The sequence below is a fragment of the Anastrepha ludens genome, chromosome 6 (genome assembly GCF_028408465.1).
Source record: "Anastrepha ludens isolate Willacy chromosome 6, idAnaLude1.1, whole genome shotgun sequence".
Classification (NCBI taxonomy): domain Eukaryota; kingdom Metazoa; phylum Arthropoda; class Insecta; order Diptera; family Tephritidae; genus Anastrepha; species Anastrepha ludens.
In genome coordinates this window covers 88,598,418-88,622,626 of record NC_071502.1, presented here as the reverse complement: position 1 = coordinate 88,622,626, position 24,209 = coordinate 88,598,418, and the positions used below count along the sequence as shown (strand labels likewise).

The window sequence follows — 24,209 nt, the reverse complement described above, 5'->3', positions numbered from 1 at the left end:
CTATACCTATAACCTGCGCCGACGTAGCCGAATGCGTTGGTATATGACTACCTTTCGGGGGTGCGTAGTCTCGAATCTCCGTGCATGAAACTGCAAATTGATGGAAAAAGTGTTTTCTAATAGCGGTCGGCTCTCGGCAGGCAGTGACAAATCTCCGAGTATTTCTGCCATGAAGAGTTCCTCATAAAAAAATCAGTATCTGCTATTCGGAGTCGGCTTAAAACTGTAGGTCCCTCCACATGCGGAACAACATCAATACGCGCGTCACAAATAGGAGGAGGAGCTCGGCAAAATATCTAATAGAAGTGTATGCGCCATTAATTTATTTGTTTTTTATATCCTTCTGGTGATTGCAAGCAAGAAGTTGACGAAGTTCTATTACAAACCGATGCTTTGTTTGGTACCTTTCAAAATCTCTGTCAGCCACGCACAGAAACTAAATATTTAAGGGGACAGATACCTGTAAACGGCCATGTTTTCCCTGATTTTCATTAAAATTATTTAAAATGAAGAAGTCAATATATTTTTTTCAAAATTGGCATACAGTTTATATATACATTAAAATAATATTTCTAATAATTTTAATAATTTTTTTTTTATTTTAATCATTTCAAATGGCGGATGTACACTCAATCCTTCAAGAAAGGTCGCAGTGGGACTTCTCAATCGGCGGGCATTGTGGCATCGGCGTCAGTGACCTGAATACAAAACACCGAACATTTTTTGTTATTAATGAAATAATTTCTATATGAATTAAAAAAATAGAAAAAAATTCGCGGAATAAAATGGTGAAAAAAAATGGTGAAAAAAAATGAATTTCGGGGCGAGTTTTCCTACTATTTATTTTTGCTTCGAAAAAATTTATTTATTTTATTTATTTATAACAATTTATACAATTATGAATTATACTACAAATTATACTTGTATAATTATTTCTTCGAAAACTTGTAAATTCACATAGAAAGTAATATCATAGAAAAGATGTGTGCAAAATTTCAGGGAGATCGGTCAATAGCTTTTCGAGTTATCGTGTACGCCAATTGAGAAAAAACGCGTCTAAAGTTTGAATACATGAAAATTCCTCACCCAGCGCTCGAACGCAAAGCATAGAGTCATCACGGTTGACGATCCATAATATAAAAAATACTTAAATTTACGTTCTTAAAATTTGTTGACATATTCCTGAAGGATATATTAACATTTTATTAAAAAAAAAAAACTTTTTTTCGAAATTTTACAGATATCTGTCCCATTAAAGTGATGATTTCTTTCAGTCAGTTTACCTGCATTTGAAGCTTCAATCTTGTAACATTTGGTGTTGAGCAACTCTGCAAAAGAAAAACTTTCTTCCTTACTTTTTTTAAAACCTAATTCAAGCAGATAGCGGTATTACACCTTTCAAATTTTGGTTTTCTTAAGGCGATGCAGGCGCATTTTTGCGCTGCTTCTGTAAAATTGGGCACTGAGCGTTGCTATAAATTTATTTTCTAATATTTCTACTTAAACCCATAAATTTTGCATCTTTTGCTATATATTTTGGCAATTATTTATTATATATTTTCTCAGTTTTGTAGGTTGCATGCGACCAGCTCTCAACAGCATCTCTTCACGTCTTAATCCGCCGCCTTAAGCCCAACCACTCGCTGTCTACGTTTCATTTCAAAGCCATTGCCGCTTCTGCTTCTACTTCTACATATACATACGCATATAGGTACGTCTTCATGCATCACCTTCATCACCACAAACTCAACTACTTCATTAACCGCTATTTTGCGGCTACACTGGCATTCACTTAAATAAACAGGCCGAGAGTAAAAGTGTATTAATTTCAACTGCAACTTAACGAAATCCAAATAACCGAATAACTTGCAATCCGCACATAAATTTTCTGCTAATGCAGCAGCACAGACAAGTGTTTGTTGTTACTTACTTATTTATATATAAATTTTTACTATGTTTTGCGGTTGCTGCATCCGCCCGTGCACTTGAATTCCCATTGTAAAGGTGCTACATAGCCACGCAGTCACTTTCATTTTACAATTTTCTCCAATTTTCTTTCCGCTTTTCGGCTTGCGCTTGGAATTTTTATATGCTTCCAAACTGGTTCTAAACCACATTTTTTCGACAAAGCCAAATAACTGATTGATCTTTTTAAGCGCTTCTTTAATTTAGCTACACACCTGCCGGCTGCTAAGCTTTGAGTCGGTGAAAAGTATTGAAAATATTTCTCATTGGTTATCAAACTGTCAGTGACTAATAAAAATTTGAAGCGAGTTTTCTTCAGGTTAATCATCACACAAAGACACATAAAATTTGTGCCGTAGCATCTGCGTTTTTTTCTTACTCACTTTCAGTTATGCATCTCATTTCCAAATATCAATTTGCATAAATTGTATTTGTATTTGTGTTTTGTGAAAATTAATTTTCATTACATTTGGTTGCATTTGGCAGCGTTGAATTTCAATTATCAGCACCGAGACTTTGTTGCGTTCGATGCACTTCAAATGAAAGTTAGCTTCAGATTTAATGCGGATTGACTGTAATTATTGATTGATGTTCGTTAAGCTTGACGATAAAGCAGATCTAAACCAAATTGTATCGTAGATAAAAAGTAACAATAACCAATTAATAAAGTGTCGGTTAGTGAAAGTGAGAAGCTTCAAATTAAAGTGTAATTAGCTAAATTGTTGATATCGATTGAAATAATACAAAGATGACGCGTAGGATGGATGATTAAGTTTGTGATGCCCGCCACATTAGTGCGTGCTTTTGCATGACATTCCGACCATAGACCATAACCAAGACCTACTGGTATCGATTCTCACTTTGAATATAAGAACCTATGACACACAGATTTTTCGAACAGCGCCCGCTTTTCCTACACTCAAAAACTAAAACAGCTGCTAGTTTAGAAGTTGGATTTTGCAGGCGTAGCTGCATTCGGATCTGGTCGAGCCTTATATGTGAAATTATACTTAAAAACTAATGGCACTCAATTATTTCTTCCTCAATTTTATTACAATAAAGTTAAAGTTTGAATTCACTTAAAATTCCTGTGGCTTTTTGATAATATGCCTTCTTTTTTTCGGTACAGACTAACAAGTAAAGCACCCAGACAACATTAAATCCATTGTACTGCACTCGGGTTCCCTTTTTAATTTTCTTTAGGTCTACTCGACCTCCAAAGAAATCTAAGTAGATCTAGTGGTGCCAAGGTGCTAAAGAGATCGCTTCTTAACACATCAGTGCCAAAGAACTCAAGCCTGATTCGAGTGAAGACCGGGCAGATGCACAGAAAGTGATCCGCCGTCTCATCCTCCTCTCCACATGCTGTGCAGAGTGCACTGTCTTATACGCCTACCGCCCATAGAAAGTGGTCCGTCATCAGTACAACCAGCTGACTACCTGTCTGACAGGAGGATCTGCGACAGTCGGTCGGGCATGGCAGGTAACATCAGTTGTGTCCATCTGTATCCTCTCTCAGCCTGCCAAGCTTGTGGGTTAAAGTATCCCGTTTGCTAACCGTGGCTTTGATGGCTACAGAAGGGAGTGGCAGAACGGGCCAAAGAAGTTAGCCTCAGAGCCCCTCCTAGTTTAAGAATTAGAGGTCTCGTTACCCGCGATATCCACGTATCCCGGAACTCATGTTAGCATCAGGATATAATGACTACCGACATAGTTCAACCTGTATTTATAAGACTCAACTACCTTTCAAGGGCTTGGAGGGCTGTCTAAGGCCATGAGCGCAGCTTTGCAGTCGCTACAGACACATACAAAACTGCCTCTCCATCCGTTTTCCACAACAAAAGTCATCGCTTCTTGAATAGCATACACTTCCGCTTGAAGCACAGATGCGTGCGTTCCAAGAGCAAAGTGCAGTTTTGTCCCACTGGATTCCACCTAGACACTAGAGTCGGACCCGTCTCGCTCGTGCAGCTATCCGTTAAAATGCGAAAACAGTGTTTGCCGGGCTCTTTTTCAGAGTTTGCCCACATTTGAGCCTTTGGCACCACCGCACTGTATCTCTCTTCAAGTACGACTCCTAATAGCATGGACCTAAGGGGTATAAAGAGGATCGTTGTCTCTCTGTTACCCAATGCCCATATCAATTCCCATTGTGTTTCAGTTTGCAGATGACCTTAAAGGCCTCTCCTTGGATGAAAGCATCAATTGGTGGTAGACCAACCTGAGCATCTAATGCCGAGCTTGAAGTAGTTGAAAAAGCTCCGGTGCAACAGTAAGCCACAGTGCGTTGTAGTCTCGATAAGGTCCTCCTGAGGTCCCACGAGAGAGAGTGTACTTATACAGGCTTTGCTTTTTTTTTGTTTAGCTCTGTTGTGACTCCTTTTAGCTTAGGCAGAACGAGTCCATCAAGCTGTGCTACTCATATATAAGTACAAGGTGGCGCAAAATTAATCAGCCTATCGGAAGATTTACAATTTTTGAAAATGCGTCGTACATCAATTAATGTGAACTAGACTAGGTGCAGTATAGAAAGAGACAAGCAATGTAGCGCGTGAAATAAAAATTTTCATCTCTTTTTATTTTTTTTATTTAGTAAAAGAGTTATTCAAAAACAAAAGTGGATGATTAATTACATCGTGCATCCATGCATCACTCACCACTGGTCAATCTGCTAGTCAATTGACAGCTCAAATCGTTATTCTTCAGAACGACCTGAAATTGAGTAAAAGTAAATCGGTGCTTATTCTATCATAAGCTTCCAGGTTTATGACTTTATTGCGTATATAGGATGCCTTAGATCTGTTAAAGATTGTTTTTTTCTGACTCTCACTAAATGCAATTGAATAATGTACTAAAATAGGGAGGATATGAAAAAAATGATGAGCAAGCCATATTCCTGTAATTGTGAAGTAAAATGCTTTGCCAAAATATTTCAACTCCTTTATATGATTTACTTTCACAATAAAAAATATTTTATGTATTTACAATAATAATAACTAAAAAAGAAACAAAGTTTAAGTTCCAACGACATTTCTCATAATATCGAGAACTTCGAAAAATATTATAATTATTTAATGAACCCGGCCAAACATCAAAGCATTTGCTGCAAGCACATAAAAGATATTTCTGAAAACCTGTTAGGCTTTGAAAAAATCTCTAACAATTCAATTATTTCATATCATTCAAAATACAATTTGAATAAAATGTAGAAAATTATGCCAAGCAACTGTAAAAAGATATGTGGGCACATCAACAAAAGCCTCAAGCAAGGCCAAGCATTCTGCGCAAAGCTATGAAAGAAATGTAAAAATGTAGATGGTTAGAAAGTAAGTTTTGTGCCAATGTCACTCAACTCAACTCAACTCTAAATGCAGCACGACTTGGATAGGTGCGCATGCGCGCTCACGACAAATTTAATGTGACATACAGAAATACTAACATACCTACATACATACGTAGATTTATACACATAATAGCACTCATACTATGCTTTGTTTGCAATCTGCGGTGAGACGTGGCCGTTTTGAAATCAACCAAGGCGTGTAATGCGTCATATTTGGGTTGCTCAACTGTAGCTGGAAGTTTTCATAGTTGAATGAAGTTTATATCTTTTTTTTTAAGTCATGTTGATCCGTTTTCTGTGAATAATACTTTTTGATAAAATTTCGTTTCGTTTTGCATGCTAATATTTATTAGTATAAAGTTTGCAACACTTGAGGCCAACTTGCGATTTTAGTAACTCATTTATATATTTCTTCGATTTTTATTAAAAACCAAAAAAATGAATAAAATTTTTAACAATTTCCTTATGTTACCTTAAGCCCATTATTAATGTCTTTGATCGAGTATCAACTTTTAAGGGAATAACATCATTGTAAAATTTATTACAAAAGCCCCAAAATTGGTTGTTTAGCTGGTTATTAATATAAAAAAATGTTTGCACCTTTCATTGCCCCAAAAAAGAACCCAAGAAATTTTAAAGTCTCCCTATTTGGAAGGGTTCCTTTAAGTCTTAAAATCATTGTTCTGGAAACACCGATTTTTAGACATGCAGAAAATTTTAAGTTTCAAAGACATTTTTCCGAAAGCACCGATTTTTTAGGCGTATAGAAATCCGGCCAAATATCAAAGCAAGCACATAAAATATATTTCTGAAGTAAAATAATTTTTACACGTATGGAACAACTTTACAAAAAAAAAACATTATTTTTGAAGAATTTTCAAATTAACATTTTGAGAAGACGTACTTTTGGGATTTTCGTTATACGAATATTAATTGAAACGCTTTTAATACATTTCATTAATTTTGTTTTTTGAAATTTCACCTTTTACTCAATATTCATTAACCACACAAAAATACTGTTTGTTTTTAAATTTTTAGTTTATATTTATTTAACTTCCATTCCCAAGCAATCCATCTTAAAGAAATAAAAAAACACAAAAATTAAACCGTAATTTCAAGATTGACAAGTACAATCTGAGTGCACTTCAATTATGAAGGACGTTTTTCAATAAGAGCTGACTTCCATTCTGAGGAAGCTTGCAAATGTAGCTTACCTTCAATTTTCTCAAAGAGAACACTAAATTAATTTCCTCAGTATAAACGAATCAATTACTTTAATTCCATTTTATTATGCTCCATTTTCATTCCTCTTTGTTCTGTTTTCCAAGAATGTATAAAGGCAAGAAACTAGAATCCCACCCGTTCTTCTTACAAAACTAGGCCTTTGTCTCCAAAAAAAGCACAGCTGGAATTAATTAGAATCACCTTAGGTCCACTTAATTGTTATGGTAAAACTTTAGAGGCAAGGAGTAGGTGCCTTCATATTTGTGACTTTGTGTGTTCTTTTCGTCCTTTTTCGCTTCATGCCATTTCGTCTGGTTTTTGCCATTTTTTTTAATATAATTTTCTTTCATCATATTTAATTTAATTTTTTTATTTCATCCCATTTAATTCCATTTCCATTCCCTTGCCATTCCTTTTCATTCTATTGCATTTTATTTCACTTCATCATATTTAGTTTCAATCCATTCCATTTTCTTACATAATATTTAATTAATTTAATATCCTTCATTTTAATTTTTTTTTCTTTTTAAATTAATCAATTTCATTCCTTTTCATTAAATTTTCTTTCATCATATTTCATTTTATTTCATTCTATATATTTTAGTTTTTTTTTTTTCATTTCATTTTATACAATTTTCTTTCCCCATATTTAAATGAATTTTATCTCATTCCATTCCATGGCCTTCCTTTCCATTCTTTCACTCTCTCTCTCTCTCTCTTAGCTTCACAGTCTCTGGTGGACCCTAGCTTCTTCAACAATCCTCCTCTAATTCAGTCTCTCTCTTGCCTCATTTTTCCAATTACGAAAGCCATCTCTTTCTTGTTTGGTCTCTCTTTCTTCCTCCAATTGGATGCAAATTAAAAACCCTTTTTTGGATTCTTTCGTTGCACATTCTTATGATGTGGCAAATCCATCTAATCCGCTGCGCTTTAATAAAACGTATTACATTTTCAACACCAATAAGGTTTTCAATTTCGTTGTTCTAACGGATGCGATACCTGCCGTTTTCAAGCCGAATACGACTGTAGATCTCAGCACCATAAATAATTCTTTCCTTTCCAATATATTTCATTTAATATCTTTTTATTCCATTCCATTCAATTTAATTTCGTTTAGTTTCATTTCATTCCATTCTATTCCATTTTATTTCATCGTATTTCATTTTACTTCATTCAATATTTTTAATTCCTTTTAATTTTTTTTTTTTTTAATAATTATCTTTCATCATATTTCACTTCACTCCGTTCCATTTTATATCATTTTCATTATATTTGACTTAATTTCCTCCCATTCCATTCTTTTCCATTATATTTCATTTCTTTAATTTCATTTCATTTAATCAGATTTCATTCCATGCATTCCATTTTCATGCTTCACAGTTCATTCCATTCCATTATATTCCATTTATTAGCATTTCCTTTAACTTCATTTTATCAGATTTCATATCATTCCACTTTCATCATATTTCACTACGGTTTTTTAACTTATTTTCATTTCATTTTAAATAATTTTCTTTCATCATGTTTTAATTCACTCCATTCCACCTCATATAATTTTTATTATATTTTGTTTTATTTCCTTTATTCCATTCAATTCTATTTCATGCAATCGCCTATCAATCCATTCCATTTTTTCTTACTTTTTATTTAATTTCATCAGATTCCATTTCATTTGATTATATTTTATTTCCCTTCACCAGTTCCATTCCCTTTCATTTGATTTAGAATGCATAAAATGTATTTTCCTTTAGAGACCATCTAAAACTGAGAAGCTACAATTCCCGCCCAGCTTCCTTCCTAAAACTCGCCAATCAATTTGAAACCAATCAATATTTTGATTTCAACCAATTTCATTCCACTTTATTCCATTCCATTGCATAAAATTACACTCCATTCTTTCCCATTCCATTTTTTTCCATTATATTTCATTTCTTTAATTTCATTTCATTTAATCAGATTTCATTCCATGCATTCCATTTTCATGCTTCATAGTTCATTCCATTCCATTCTATTCCATTTATTAGCATTTCCTTTAACTTCATTTTATCAGATTTCATATCATTCCACTTTCCTTCATCATATTTCACTCCGGTTTTTTAACCTAGGTATTTCCATTTTATTTCAAATAATTTTCTTTCATAAAGCTTTATTTCACTCCACCCTATCTTATATAATTTTTATTATTATTTATTTTATTTCCTTTTATTCCATTCAATTCTATTTCTTGCAATCGCCTATCAATCCATTTCATTTTTTCTTACTTTTTATTTAATTTCATCAGATTCCATTTCATTTGATTATATTTTATTTCACTTCACTAGTTCCATTCCCTTACATTTCATTTCATTTGATTAAGAATGCATAAAATGTATGTTCTCTAACATCTAAAACTGAGAAGCTGCAATTCCCGCCCAGCTTCCTTGCTAAAACTCGCCAATCAAATTGAAACCAATCAATATTTTCATTTCTACCATTTTCTTTCCACTTCATTCCGTTTCATTGCAAACAATTTCACTCCGTTCTTTCCCATTAAATTTCTTTTCACTTTATAAAATTTCTTTTAAATTTAATTTTGTTTCATTTAATTTGTTTTCCATTCAAGTTATGTAAATATGATGCATTTTCCTATCAAGACGGGTCGATCTTGGCGGGCCACGTCCCCAAGTTAAGCCGCGGCAAACATTTTAACGATGTAATTTTTCATGCATAATTTCTTTAGAGGGCTTTTCATTTAACATTTAACGTCAGCCGCTAATATTGAAAAACTCTTTAACTCTTCACTCTGGTCTTCTCTCAGTTTTCCCCCCACTCCTCTCTTTCTTCAGCGCTAAGTCCCGTTTTTTGCGTACATACTTTGCGTATACTTTTCACTTTTAACGACACTTGTCATCGCTAACTTGCCATTGGCATCACTCTTTATGAAAAACTAAAACAAAAAAAAACTCCTTTTTTGCAATTCTACGAAGATGCGACTTACATTTTTCAGCTTAGTTACTAATTTTCTCAACATTCGCACCTGCTCAATGACCCATCAGCTAATGGCTTCTGTTGTTTGATCACTCATTCATACTTTTTTGCATTCGATAATTTTTAATTTTCTTTTAACTCATTTATTGCCATATCAATCGCACTTTTTTGCTAACATTTTTTATAGTTAATATTTCATGGATCGCTTCGTGGTCAATGTTGATTTTCTTTTTACTAAGCAGCGCCTTTTAATTCATGATGGACTCCAATTCTTAATAAAATGAAAAAAGTGCAGTTTCTTTTGACATTTTACGTACTTTTTACGCATTTGCTATATACAAATTCAGCTTTCCCTTCGTTTTCTAATTGATATTTTCTTAATCTTTTTTACTTCTCCTTTTGCAACTTCCCAGCATTGGAGGTCGTTGCTAAGTGAATTTTCGTTTTTTCGTGGCTTAGAAACTTGGATTACAGTCTTTACGCACATTTACTTTTTATTTAACACTTCGCTTCACTGGTCCGAGCTGGCCGCTACTTCCTCGTTTACTTAATCTTATTATTTATTGTTAATTACAGCACTTTTATTACTATTTTTGTTATATTCATATCTGTATTAGACTTTTATTGCCTTTTTACTCTGACACCTATTTTCTTAAGTTAACCTCTTTTATATTAAGTGCCTATATAATTTAAGTTTTATTGCGCTTTCTTGTGCGTTTAATGAAATTTCCTGATGTGAGCTTCTTTTATTGTAGTAAGTAAAAAATTTATTTCAGTTTTTTATTGTTTTGTGGGCTGTTTGGTGCCAATAAACTCAGAGTTCATTGATTTAGTGATAAGTGCTTAGTGTTGGAATTAATGGGAATTTCAGAAATTTTGTGAGGAAAGGTTGCTTAGATAATTTTTTTTTGAAAATTTGATTTTTTCCTGTTGAAATAAAAAACACGAACGTTTTCTAACTCAACCTTAGCAAAAGGAAAATTAAGTCTTTTAATTTTTGTTCTATAAAAAGTTAGAAAAGTGGGATTTTTCCCTCAAAGAAGATTAGATAGAGTACAAAAATAACATTGAAACTCTTAAATTTATTAGAAACAATTTTTTTTATTTTTCATCATTTTTCGCTTGCATTGGTGTTGTTGGCTTTTTCTCAAAAAATAAATTTCCAATAATTTAAAAGAACAATAAATATAAATACCATGTTTGATTTTTTTGATTTTACTAAATTCAAATTTTTAATTTTTTTAATTTATATAAAAAAAAATTTATTTTTTCCAAATTTCTTGCCTCCGTTGATATACTGAATTTCACAAAAACAAAAACGAAAAACAAAGATGTTCAGAAAAATGTTGAAAACAATAAAAAATTGAAACGTGTTTTTTTGAATACATGAATTTTTTTTTTAATTTTTCGCTTATGTGGTTGTTGTTCGCTCTTTCTAAAATGGGAAATTCAAAAAAATTAAGAAAAAATAAAAAATTCAAACTGGGATTTTTTTTTAATTGATCAAATTTTTTTACAAAAATATTTCGCTGACGTTGTTTTTGGCATTTTTTGATTAATGGCAATTTGAAAAAAATTAAGCAAGTAATTTAAACTCCTAATTTCTTTTTAACTTACGCCAAAACTTCTAAGCTTCGCCAAATTTTTCGGCTACGTTGGTATTGTTGGCTTTTCAAAAAAAAAAACAAATTGTTGAAGAAATTGATAAAAAATTTAAACCCTTAAGCCCTTTTTAATTTATCAAATTTTTTCCTAATTTTTCGGTTATGTTTGCATATTTGGTCGTTTCTAAATAAAGGAAATTTGAAAAAATAACAAATTTTTCCCCTTACGTTTGTATTTTTGACAATGTAAGTTTGAAAAAATTAAAAAAAAAAATTAGACTCCCAATATTTTTTTAATTTATCTCGAACATTTTTAAGATTTTTTTAAAAATTAAAAATATTTGGAAAAATTAAGAACAAGTCTCAAAACATTAATTTCTTTTTTTCTAACTTAATAAATTTTTCGGTTACGTTTGCATTTTTGTCTTTTTCTAAAAGGAAATTTGAAAAAATGTAGGAGGTAATCTAAACTTCTATTTTTTTTAAATTTATTACCAAAAATGTTTGAATCTTTCCAATTTTTGGCTCAAGTTAGTATAGCTGGATTTTCCAAAAAAAAAATAATAATTTGAAAAAAAAAATAAGCTCTAACTTCCAATTTTTTCTCTTTGTAATTTACAAAACAATTCTACATTTTCCAAATTTTTCGCTTAAGTTTATTGGCTTTTCCAAAAAACAAAAACAAAAGAATTTGAAAACAATTTTTTTAGTTCACAAAAAAGTTGTAAATTTTTCAATTAAAGAATGCTAGGCTTTTCCTAAAAATATAATTTGAAAACAAAAAGAAAAGAAATGTAATTTCCAATTGTAATTTCCACTTTGAGTCTTCGTTTTGTACCAAAAAGTACTTTATTTTTTCAAATTTTTGTTTTCGTTGCTGCTGTTGACTATTTTCCAAAAACACAAAAACGTTTGGAAGAAACAAAAGAGGAAAATTTTAATTTTCAATTTTTTTTTCATTTATCACAAAAAAAAACTACTTAATTTTAACAAAAATGTATCTTATATTTTTAACCTTTCTTAGTCTTAATCTTAAATTTTCCAAAATTTTTTTAACGAAATTGTTAAATGCACCATTTTACAAAAAAAAGTTTTTTTTTTTTCCAAAAAAAAAAAAACAAAACGTGAAAATTTATTACTTCCATTTCTTTTCTTAATTTCTCACAAAAAAGCTACTAATTTTGTCAAATTTTTCCAAAAAATGCAACAGCGTTGGGAAGCATCAAAAGAGGAAAATTTAAATTTTCAAGTTTTGTTTCTTTTTTATTTATCATCAAAACAATATTTTATTTCAAAAAAATATTTTATTAAATTTGTATACCAAATCTTCCTCTACTTAACCTTTTTCAATTTTTTTCTTTAAGCAATTGTTAAATGTACATAAGAGAGTATGCCATCAACTTTCAAACTTAGTACTAAGACTATTAAATGTTTAAAAGAAAGAGCGTCAAGAAAAAAAAATTGCCTCGCAATTTTTAAATTTACTAGGAATTTATTATACGCCCTTAAATAGGTCATCGAAATACCATATTATCATTTACAAACATCTGTGCGCATATTCATGTACATTTCTTCATGTGTTATGCTTAAATATTTACCTCCATATGTCTGTCTGAGTGTATATGCGAACCAGTTTGCTTGCCAAATTAATATTATCGCTGTACCAATCCATCTCATTTCCAATGAAAAGTGAATGAGTTGCATAAATTGTGTTATAGCAGGTGCAGTTTGGCACACAATAAAACCAGAGAAATGTAAAAAACCTCAAAAAGGCAATTAAGGTATGCAAGAGATAAGTACGACACATTTTATGCAGCTGTAAAGATTTATTCATACATTTTTATACTCACTTATGTATAAATAGTTACAAATGTGGAATTTTATATGTAACAGACGCGTTGAAGTTAGCGGCAGTCGATCAGTCAAGGGCATCAATCAATTCTGCGCAATACTTTTATGCCTATTACTGAGGCCTATTATGAGTACTTACGTATGTATGTATGTATGTAGCAATGCAGATGTATGCGTAGCACAAATATAAAGCAAAATAAATACCATAAAGTGTATTATTAACAAAAATAATATTTTCAACCACAAAATCGAGATACGAACATGGATGATGTAGCCGTCAAAACCACTTGACTAAAATCAAAAAATCTTTACCAACTTTTGAACTCGAAGCACTTCTGTCTTTAGTTGCAGTTGAAGAAGTGGGATTACCAAATATCATTGCGCATTAAATGTGATTTCAAGCAAGCATTTCAGTATCGTGCGTTACATATTTAAAAGTGCTTTGATAATTTACAATAACAACAATGTAGCGCAACAATTTTGTGCCGGTGTATGCTACGTATTTATGCACTTTAGTTGCGATGTACTGATAGGTAACTAAGTAATTTATACGTATGTCTGTATGTGCGTACTATTTATATTTTATCAGCAGTAAACTCAGTGAGCAGACACTTCAATGGGCACTTCATTAATTTTACACCTCAGCCAAAGTGAGTGTGAAGTAATCGGCGATAGCGTTGAGGAATAATGCAATGAGGGGTTTTTAAAATTTTTTTTCCAAATATATCTCAATATGTTGCAAGAAAAAATACCAAAGCACACATTTCGGTTTTAATTTAAATTGTAGTTAAAAAAAATGCATTCCTTATGAAGGAAAAGAACGAATAAAAATTATGAAAACGAGTAGAGAAGAGTGCTTGTAATTTATTTTATTTTATTTTTTAAATCCATTTCTTTATTACGATCTGTTTTTAAGCATTAAGCAATATTTTTATTATTTATTTATATTACTTAAACCTATTTAATTTATTGAAGAGAAAAACAAGGTTTGAGAAGATTTTGCTTCGTTGACTTAATGCGCCACTCTTTCAACCAAAAAGTCATTTTATCAGGTTCCTCCTGTAGTTTTTCTGAGGGCACATGTGGGTGGGAGTCAATTATGAGTACGACAGTGTTATCCGCGAACGTTCCGACTAGTGTTCCTTCAAAAGCTGGTAGAACGTATGCGTATACTAATATAGGATGGGGTCTACAATACTCTCTTGGGGTACACCAGCTGAACTTTCACATAGTTCAGAGTGTTCTTTGCCTTGTTTGACAAAGAAATATCGATTTTCGAGGTAGGTCCTAATAAATATGTAATAATTTATTGGTAGAGTGTATTTTATTTTACAGAGTAAGCCATCATGCCAAAGGCTACCAAAGGCTCCAGATATGTCGAGAAAAACCGCATTGCAACATTTTTTTTTATACAAATGTTTTGTTGTGCTGTTTATAAGTCTATGAACTTGTTCGATGGTACTGCGATTTTTCCGGAAACCGAATTGGTGATTTGGAATTATATTTCGGTCTTCACTTATAGACATCATTCTTTTGAAAAAGAGATATTCCATTACCTTAGGGGCAACAGGCAATAAGCTGATGCGCAGATGGGTTGAAATGATTCGACTTCTTCAGCACTTTTCCATTTTTAATTGAGCTAATTTCTATTGAGCGGGCACGAAACTAGATAATGTAATATAATTTTATGTATATGTAAGAAAAGTGGACCCTTCTGCTGGAAGTTGTTTCAGTACTTCTCCTGTTATGAGGTCATATCTAAGAGCATTCTTTTTTTAAGTCCTTTTATCACTTCTTAAGCATAATTCTTCCACCATTTTTTAATGGGTCAGTCCATTTGGTAGGTGTATTCTAGGGTATCTTTTACTTTTTCAGCAGTGCTTGTACTTGAAATTTAAAGCAAAATATGTAAGTAAATTAAACGGCGTCGAATAATATTCATTTAACCACTGCATTGGGACGTTTTAAAGAAAACACTCAGATAGTTTTTCAACGTGCAGTAGCCATTCGAATTTGCTACAGTCTTAACAACCAACCCACAGATGATACAGGTGCCGGCCAACAAAATTTGATTCACAGTGAAAGATCGAATGGTCTAAATATTTTCTATTTCCAAGACCGGAAGTCAAATATATTTTTTTTTATTATTTTAATAAAGTAGGTAACAATTTTTCGAAAGAAAAAATAAATTCCTTACCAATCAAATTTTTAATAATAAATATTTGATGTATGTATATATCGTCAAAAAAATTCAGTTAATCCATAATTACCTAACGATGAAGTTGATTCACAAGCCAAAAATCGTTTCAGTAAGTAAAAAATTGCAAAGTCAATGAAGTGAGCAACCTAAAATGAAAAAGTAAATTAATATGAAATTATTTTGTTTTGCATAAAAATACCAGCAGCCAAATCAGTTGAACAAAAACAAAAAACAAGCAGCGGATTTTGCTTTACTTACTTTGTCGTACGTTTGTACGCTCGGTGTTCGGATATTTTTTTTTGTTTTTGTTTTATTAGTAATACCTTTTTAGACGATCTGCTATTCGCAGCCGCCTGCCCATATCTATGCCCTCCGCTACTTACACACACATACACATATATAGTATATACCTACAATATTATATTCGTGTATGTAGAGTTACAGCATGAGGAGCTGACTGGGCGCGTTGTGCGCTTGCGCATTAAACTTTCACTTCTGCAAAAGTAAACACACGAATGGCAAGCATTTTTCGTTTTTTTCCTCTTTTTTTTTGTGAAGAAATCGAAAAAAGCGCCTTTTTGCTGGAAAAGTAGTAAGCGCAACGTCACAAATGAGCGCAAATATTTGCACGAATGATTAAGCGGCGGCGCAGCAGCTAAATGGTATTGGGAGAATGACTGAACTGCGCTAAAAAACGAACTGCAATTCATTTGAAGATGCAGAAATTAATATATTTTCTGTATATATACACATGTAAATATTTATGTATGGCAATTGCAAAATTTGTTTGTTGAACGGCGCACAATTACATAAAAAAGTGATGAGTCTAATTTGTGAAAAATTGAGGAAGATCGCTGATGAGGTGTGAATTTGACGGGTGATTTGTTAAATAAAAACACATTTTTTTCAACTCATGCAGCGCAATTATGTTTGGTTAGTAGCCGTAGATGTTATATGAAGAAAGTAAGTTTTTTTTTTTGTTTTTTTTTATTTTAAAGAGCTAAGTTAACATTAAACTTTTTTTTAGACATTAAGCGCTTTAAAGAAATTGTGTATCAAAAACTGGGGAAACTTTATTTTATGTATTATTTGAAATTTTTGTTTTTGGAAAATGCATATGTATGATAATTTATGAAATATTATACTGTAAATTTATTTACAAGAAACTAAAAATGTGAAAAAAGCTTAATTGGACTTCTAAAGCGTGCGAATGAAAGAATATGTGCAAATAGTTTCATAAAACAAACAAAAAATTAAAAAAGAAGAATATGAAATATGTAAGAATTTAATTACCAAGCAAAACAAAATTTTTTTAGCCGTACATTTTTGAATTTTTTTTCAATAGTTTCAAAATTAAAAAACACAATTTGCTAAAAAAATATTAAAAAAATATAAAATATTGTAAATTTAATTACCAAAAAATTTTTTCTTTAATTCTAAATTTTTGTAAATTTTTTTTGAAATAGTAAGCAAAGAGAACATAAAAAAACATTAAAAAGAAAAATAATAAAAAAAATTTTATTAAAAAAATGAAATAGTTTAAATTTAATCACCAAAAAAATTTTTGTTTTAATTATAATACTTTCATAAAACAAAGAGAACATAAAAAAAATTTAAAAAAATAAATATTAAAAAACATTTCATTACCAACAAAACTGTTTTTTTTTATTTGTAAAATGTTTTTTGTTTGGTAATTAAATTTACAGTATTAAATATTTTAAAACATTTTTTTTTAATTATAATAGTTTCAAAAAACAAGTAGAACATAAAAAAAATTAAAAAAAATAAATATTAAAAAAAATTTAATTACCGACAAAACTGTTTTTTTTTAAATTGTAAAATGTTTTTTGTTTGGTAATTAATACTATAAATTTATTTAAATATTAAAATTTTTTATTTTTTTTTAATTTTTTGTTCATGTTGTTTTTTAATTTTTTGTGTTTTTTATGTGCTTTTTGCATTTACAAAAAATCATTTTTTTTAATTGTAAATTTTTTTGAAATTAAATTTACAGTATTTCATATTTTTTTAAATTTTGTTTTAGTAAAATTTTTATATAATATATATATATATATTTTTGTAATTTTTTTTATGTTCTCTTTGTTTTATGAAACGTTTACAATTAAAAAACACATTTTTTTGTTGATTAAATTTACACTATTTCATATTTTTTAATACAATTTTTTTATTATTATATATTAATTTTTTTGTTGTTCTTTTTTTATGTTCTCTTTGTTTTATGAAACTATTTAGAAACAAAAGTTTTTACGAAAATTTACAATTAAAAAAATGTTTGGTATCAAATTTACAGTATTTCATATTTTTTTATTATTTATTTAATAAATTTTTTTTTATTGTTTTCTTCTCTTTGCTTTATGAAACTATTTGCACACATTCTTTCATTCGCGCGCTTTAGAAGTCCAATTAAGCTTTTTTCACGTTTTGAGTTTGCACAAATTTCACACCCATTTGAACGAGCTAACAATTTGCGCCTAGATAATTAGTATAATATTTGCTTTGGCAGTTAAAAGTATTAATTTTTTCACAAACATAGCAAATGCGTGTGAATTGGGAGATTCACAATTTTTTCTTCTCCCTTAGCTACTAAAGGGTGTTCTTTAAGAGCTTGAGAACTTGCAATAATAATACAAAATAGAAATTTGGTTTAAATGAATTTTATTATTATAATCTGGTAGGTCATTTTATGACACTTATTTTTTCAAAATAAAATTTGGCATAAATCCGCCGCGGCTATGAGTTACATGAGCCATTCGAGCAGTTCAACTTTTGATTCCTTTTTCCAGTAAATCCAAATAATAAATCTAAATGAGCCCACTTAGCAGCAATTCGATGAAAACGAAAGTAATTTTGCTTCAATTCTTGCACGAGCTGTATTTTATAGGCACGTGCGAGTAAGCTAACATTCTGTGGAGATTAGGAAGAGGAAGAAACAGTTGATCACTTTTTCTACATTTGTCCAGCCTTAGCTAAAATCCGAGCTGGTTTTCTAGGTAGATACTTTTTGAATTCTTTTACGGAACTGTCCGGCGTGGAGATTGGACCAATCCTGCGCTTTATAAGAGCCAAAAAATGGTTTTATGAAAATAAATAAATGAGCTTGCCCTGTCGCACAGTGGTAACACAACGGAGCTGTAAGGTCTAAGTGAGTTTTTCGTATAGACCGACTACCAGCATCACCTAACCTATGCAAACCAGCATCACGTAATCGAGGGCAAAAACTAACAAATTGAGAACGGTGAAAAATCGGCATTTCAGCGTCTTCTTCAATACTTTGCTAGATGAATTTTGCGAACAGATTTATGAAGCGTTGCTCTGGCGTTAAGCGATTCATGATGACTTCCCCAACCTTGAAAAACAGACAACAGAAGTGTCAGCACATTTTGCCATTCTCAGCAGTCAAATCATATTTATCAGAACAGGAGAATAATCCTATCTTTGTCTTTCATTATTGACTTAACCCGTGTTGCTGTTGACTGTTCGATGCTTCTTGAGAAGACTTTCTTTAAAATTCCGACCTGATTTTCTTTCATATTCCGCCCCGAACTCTGCGTAGCTCGGAGTTCTTCTATGTTGGTCTCTCAAAATCTCTTTGTTCTCAAAATACTCCTATTACTAGTGCCTTAATTGAGTTTAATAAAATCTCTAAATTTGTTACGATAGTTTTTTCATTTTCAAAAGATATCTTATAGAAATTTTTAAATATTTATTATAAATAAATAGTTTATTTTTACATTATATTTTGAATGCCTATTTACTTTAAAATATGTCCACTTAGTCTATATGAATCTGTTGTATTCATTGGCTTAATAAATAAATAAATATCGCTTGTTGTCATGTAACTAAAAAAACACCCGATAAAATGTCTATTGTCTATGGCAAGCACAGATAAACTATTGGCAGTTGTTTGGTTTTGTTGTTGTTTTAACAACAACTGCTCATTCATGCAGTTTCATTAATTTACGTATAACACTAGTCTACAAGGAAAAGTATCCGAAATAATTTAAACTAATATCTGCTTCTCTGTCCATGCAAAATTCGGATTGATAACTAAAATTAATTTATTAGTTTGAGTTTTCGAGATATCCTAACCTAAAAGTGCAAAAAACCCCATTTTTGCCCATATTTGAGGTTATGTAGCCTTGCAGATGTTTTCTTTCACCAAAATTAAAGGATGCCATCTTTAAATACAATCCTTCTTTTTTCAAATGGCGTTTTGTTTGCTCAAATATCATTTTTTTCGCAGAGATATCGCATTTTGAAATTTTCATGTTTCGAAATTTTCCTACACCTGAAAATCGATTAAGATAACATAGACATGATATAGTCGCTTACTAATTTTCTTGGGTTTGAGGGCCTGAAATATATGGATTAATAGTATGTAAATTTGGAGTTTGTGGGAAAGCCTGCTTGCGGTTATGTGGGTTAGCCTGCTCGCGGTATGATAGGGGTGGTTTCTAGGGGTTAGGGCTGTGTGTGACTCGGTACCCAAAGGTTAGATAGTGTAGGGATGTGGTGAGTCAGCCACTTATGGTGTGAGACAAAATTTTAAGAAAAATAAGACTCAATTCAAGAAAATTAGTAATCGACTATATCATGTCTATGTTATCTTAATCGATTTTCAGGTGTAGGAAAATTTCGAAACATGAAAATTTCAAAATGCGATATCTCTGCGAAAAAAATGATATTTGAGCAAACAAAACGCCATTTGAAAAAAGAAGGATTGTATTTAAAGATGCCATCCTTTAATTTTGGTGAAAGAAAACATCTGCAAGGCTACATAACCTCAAATATGGGCAAAAATGGGGTTTTTTGCACTTTTAGGTTAGGATATCTCGAAAACTCAAACTAATAGAGCAATTCTGAGGCCAGATTTGGATTCAGCGCATCATAAACCTTCGGAAATATATAGTCTGGTTTCTGGGTCTGAATGTTGGTTAAATTTTGTCGGCCTGTGTAATTAGCAAAAATTTCGGTAATTACTATTCTTTTTTATTGAAAATAATTTATTTGACACCAGTGTTTGAATTTCAGAATTGAGTTATTTGGGTTTTATTTTTTTATTTATTTTTAATTTTTTTTTTCTATTTTTTGTTGTTTTCTTCATTCAAAAATATTTTTTAGCACTTTCCGTATTCAAATCATTTAAATTACAAAAATTTTGTGTGCGCCCCCGGGTGGGCTCGAACCACCAACCTTTCGGTTAACAGCCGAACGCGCTAGCCAATTGCGCCACGGAGGCTACTTAAAAAACAACGACGCCATATGTATTGTCAGTGACCCAACAGCAGTAACTCACAACTACTCTGATGATAACCAGCAATGATGACTTCTTTTATTGTTTCCAATTCTAATTTGTAGATTAATAACCAGGCGCACCCATATTGGGGAAGCAGTATATCCAAAATCTTAGCTATATATAAATGCCCATCAATCCATTATATTTATCAAACATTGTTTGGTCATGCACACAAATTGTATCAGTACTCATTTTTAGTAGACAATTCCATCCTAAAGAAGTCAAAATACATTTTTATTGCTTTTATATTTTCATTACTTCTTTTTTTTTTTGTTTTTGTTTTTGTAACTAGTTTAGAGCAAAGAACAGAAAGGTGCCACATTCACGCATGAAAGAGGCATGAACTTTCGAGAGGTTGTCAGAAAAGACTAGAGAGTCTAGACACTAGACTATGTCCATATACGTGCCATATAGTTACATTCTTTTTCCCTCCTCCTCTCAATTCACTCAATCTAGGAATCAAGATTAATTGAAATTCATGAAATGATTCAGAAATATCTGTCACTACAAGTCTTTAGTACCAAGGACACTTCCTATTTCATTGCAGTAGCCTTCACGTAAAATGCTGTAAACTCATACTAACAGACTTAAAAGTGTATACAAGTCTGGATATGTGGCACTCGCCCATACACATTTACTGTCAAAGTGATGCAAGTTGATAAAGACCCTCCTACAGCAATAATTAGCAGAGAACCGCCTCGTAGAGGCCAGTAACCATAAGAGTAATAAAAAATATAAATAATATCTAGTAAAAACTGCCAAACTTGAAATATATAATTTTAATTTGAAATTCATCAAAAGCAATTAAAGCAGAGTTTGCAATCGCTCACCTTGACGTTTATGTCAACTACTATAAACCTCACTAAGACACTGAACTCGCGATGCTAGAGCGATTGGCAGTGCGTTATGAGCAAGTGCACGCATATGTAAATGTGTTGTGTGTTGGCAGCCATTCGAAAAAGCTCACATGTGCCGCATCAAAGAAAAAAAACCATAGATACAAATTGCAAATTGCATTAAAAACAACTTCAGATTGAAGAGCACAAAATTGCAAATGCGTGTTTGAATGACCACAGTCGGCTGAAAATAATTTCGTGCAGAGCAAAAGAAAAACAAACACTTAAAAACGGATGCAATCAAAAAAAGTTGCAAATCTTCTTCAGCCGTGAGCGTGCCAATTTAATTGAAATAAAATTTTAATCAACGCCATTAAATGCAGTCAATGTTAGATTGAGTGTTCGCAAGCGACTCATTAGCTGTGTTTTTTTTTTTTATTTGCTTTTTTTTTTTTGCTTAGATTTTATCTCTCGTTTGTCTTGCCTAATTTGCATAAAGAGTTGTTGCCAAAACAGCTACAAATCAAAGTGGGTCAAATATTTGCATGCGGACATGCATAAATAAATGCGATAAAAATTCTCTGAATAACTTAATCCGGCGGCCGGTTGGCTTTCTGGTTTTCTACGATTTGCTAATATTTATTTAGAGGTGAGATGAAAAAGCGAAAGCGCCAGCGCAATTGGTTGGCTGGCAGTGAATGAAATTTTTGGAGAGTTGGCTAACAAAAAATGTATTTACTTTTTTTTTCAAATAAAAATGTTGTTTGAAAGAATTATAAATTATAAAAACATTGTTTTTTTCAAAATAAAAGCGTTGTTTGAAAATATTATAAATTATAAAAACAATTTTCTTTTCCTAAATAAAAAGATTGTAAAAATTATAAGTTATAAATTTTTTTTTCTACGAAAACATTGTTTGAAAATATTATAAATTATAAAAAAATATATTTTTCAAAATCAAAACGTTGTTTAAAAATATTATAAACTATAAAAACATTGTTTTGCTTTTTTTTTTCAAAACAAAATTTTTTTTCTAAATAAAAACTTTGTTTAAAAAAATTATAAATTATAAAAATATTTTTTGAAAAATAATGTTTTTTATGATATTAAAAAACTGTGGATAAGTAAATAAGGTAAGGAAATGTAAGACACAAGTACGCAGGAGCTCTAAAGTTGAGAAGATCTTTTGTACACTAAAATAACGACCTAACATTCAACGGAGGCCGCCGTAACCAAATAAGTTGTTGTTGTTGAAGTGGTTGAGTATTTCTACTAAAATAATCCTAATTAGCAACCAGCACCGTTGTACTACCACTGTTCTCGTGTTTTTTTGTTTTTTTTTTTTTGTGTTTAAGTCAGATCCATTTAGTGCGTGTCTATCATTCGAAGTAGGTACGAATCTCCGCGAATGATATATTAAAATTAAGAAAAACATTTTTCTAATAGCGGTAGCAACTCGGCGGGCAAGAGCAAAACTCCGAGTGTTTTTCTGCCATGAAACTTACAAAATGTTACTAGGTAAGGTCGGTCATACACACTAAATATATTCGGACGTCCGTTTCGTCGCCTTCCAGATAAAGTCACTAGACAGACCCATCCAATGCTGTCGCGAATGGAGTTGATTATAACATTTGAGGTCATCTCTGAGCAGTCTTTAGTTTTGCGCTACTCAGCTTACTCAGGTTTACGTAATTTTTACTACTCTCATATAGTTTGAAAGCAAATAAGTTTTTCACTAAAATTTTTCAAATACCTTTCATATTATTTTTAGAAAATTCGTATGCGTTTTCTTTAATACATTTTTTTATACTTTTATACATTTTTCCAATTTTTTTATAAAACATTTATAATTCTGATTTCTTTGTTTTATCGAATGTTCAATTTTTGAAATATATGCATATGTTAATTTTTTATAAAATATTTAAAATTCTGATTTTTATATTTTATCACAATTTTATTTTTGAAATATATTTTTCTTAATAAATTTTTTAATTTTTTTTCTATTTTTTTGGAACTTTTTTTATAAAATTAATATACAATATTTTTTTCCAATTTTTTTCTGTTTTAGTTTTGAAACGTGTTCACAATTTGTTTTTCACTAAAATTTTGTGTATATTTTTTTATGAAATATTTTTAATTCTGATTTTTTTAATTTTGTGCGTTTTTTTTTCTTTTTTTTCTTTTTTTTAAGGGGTTATACGCAGTTATGAAGCAAATAAAAGAAAATTTTTGGCGGTTATAAAAGCATCCTTCAAGAACGTAACAAAATTTTTTATTTATGAAAATGTTGATTATAGAGCGCGCTGCAGGCGATTTCTGGAACCTCCTTTAAAAAAAGACGATTTACGGTGTACATCGTAACTCAGGATTGGATTATCTGAAATCAAAAAACCAAACAAATTTTGTTAATATATTAGATTATCTAGTAATTAATCGTTCGGCTAATCAAAATAGTGAATTTTCACAAAATGGCAGCTTTTAAAAGAAATGATTTCGATTTTTACGTTAAAATTTGGCCGTAAATTGATTATAAAATGGAAAATAAGTATCAGATTTACAAAAGGAACGATTAATTACTAGAAAATGTATCTTTAAAGATTGAGTTAAAACGGTTGACCGATCAAACAAGCCGTTTTCGAGATATCGTGTACACCGACTTGAAAAATGCCGTTTTGAAAAAAACACGTTTAAAGTTTCAATACCTACCTTAAAACGTGCCGAGGCATCTCTACATATTTAGGTATAACTCCGAAAGTATTGCTTAGATCTACTTCAAATTTCGTGCGTATACTTTTGAATATATGCACATTACAAAAATGCAATAAAAAAAATCGATTTTTTTGAAAGTCATAACTGCGTATAACCCCTTAATTTATGTATATGTTTTTTAAATTAAAATTTT

General features: G+C 31.0%; 1 protein-coding gene and 1 non-coding gene across 3 annotated transcripts in view; one reads left to right on the top strand and one right to left on the bottom strand.

Annotated features, from left to right (window-relative positions):
* LOC128866053 (patched domain-containing protein 3) overlaps window positions 1-24,209 on the top strand; it is a 120,488-nt gene that overhangs the window by 25,960 nt on the left and 70,319 nt on the right. The window contains exon 2 of one of the 2 annotated variants that reach the window (XM_054106531.1): window positions 1,567-1,711. The exons of the other annotated variant lie outside the window; for it this stretch is intronic. The gene's annotated coding sequence lies outside the window, so the exon portion shown is untranslated. The remainder of the gene's footprint in view (window positions 1-1,566; window positions 1,712-24,209) is intronic. 2 annotated transcript variants of the gene reach the window in all.
* Trnan-guu (transfer RNA asparagine (anticodon GUU)) lies at window positions 20,341-20,414 on the bottom strand. The gene has a single exon. It is a non-coding gene; the product is annotated as a tRNA-Asn (tRNA).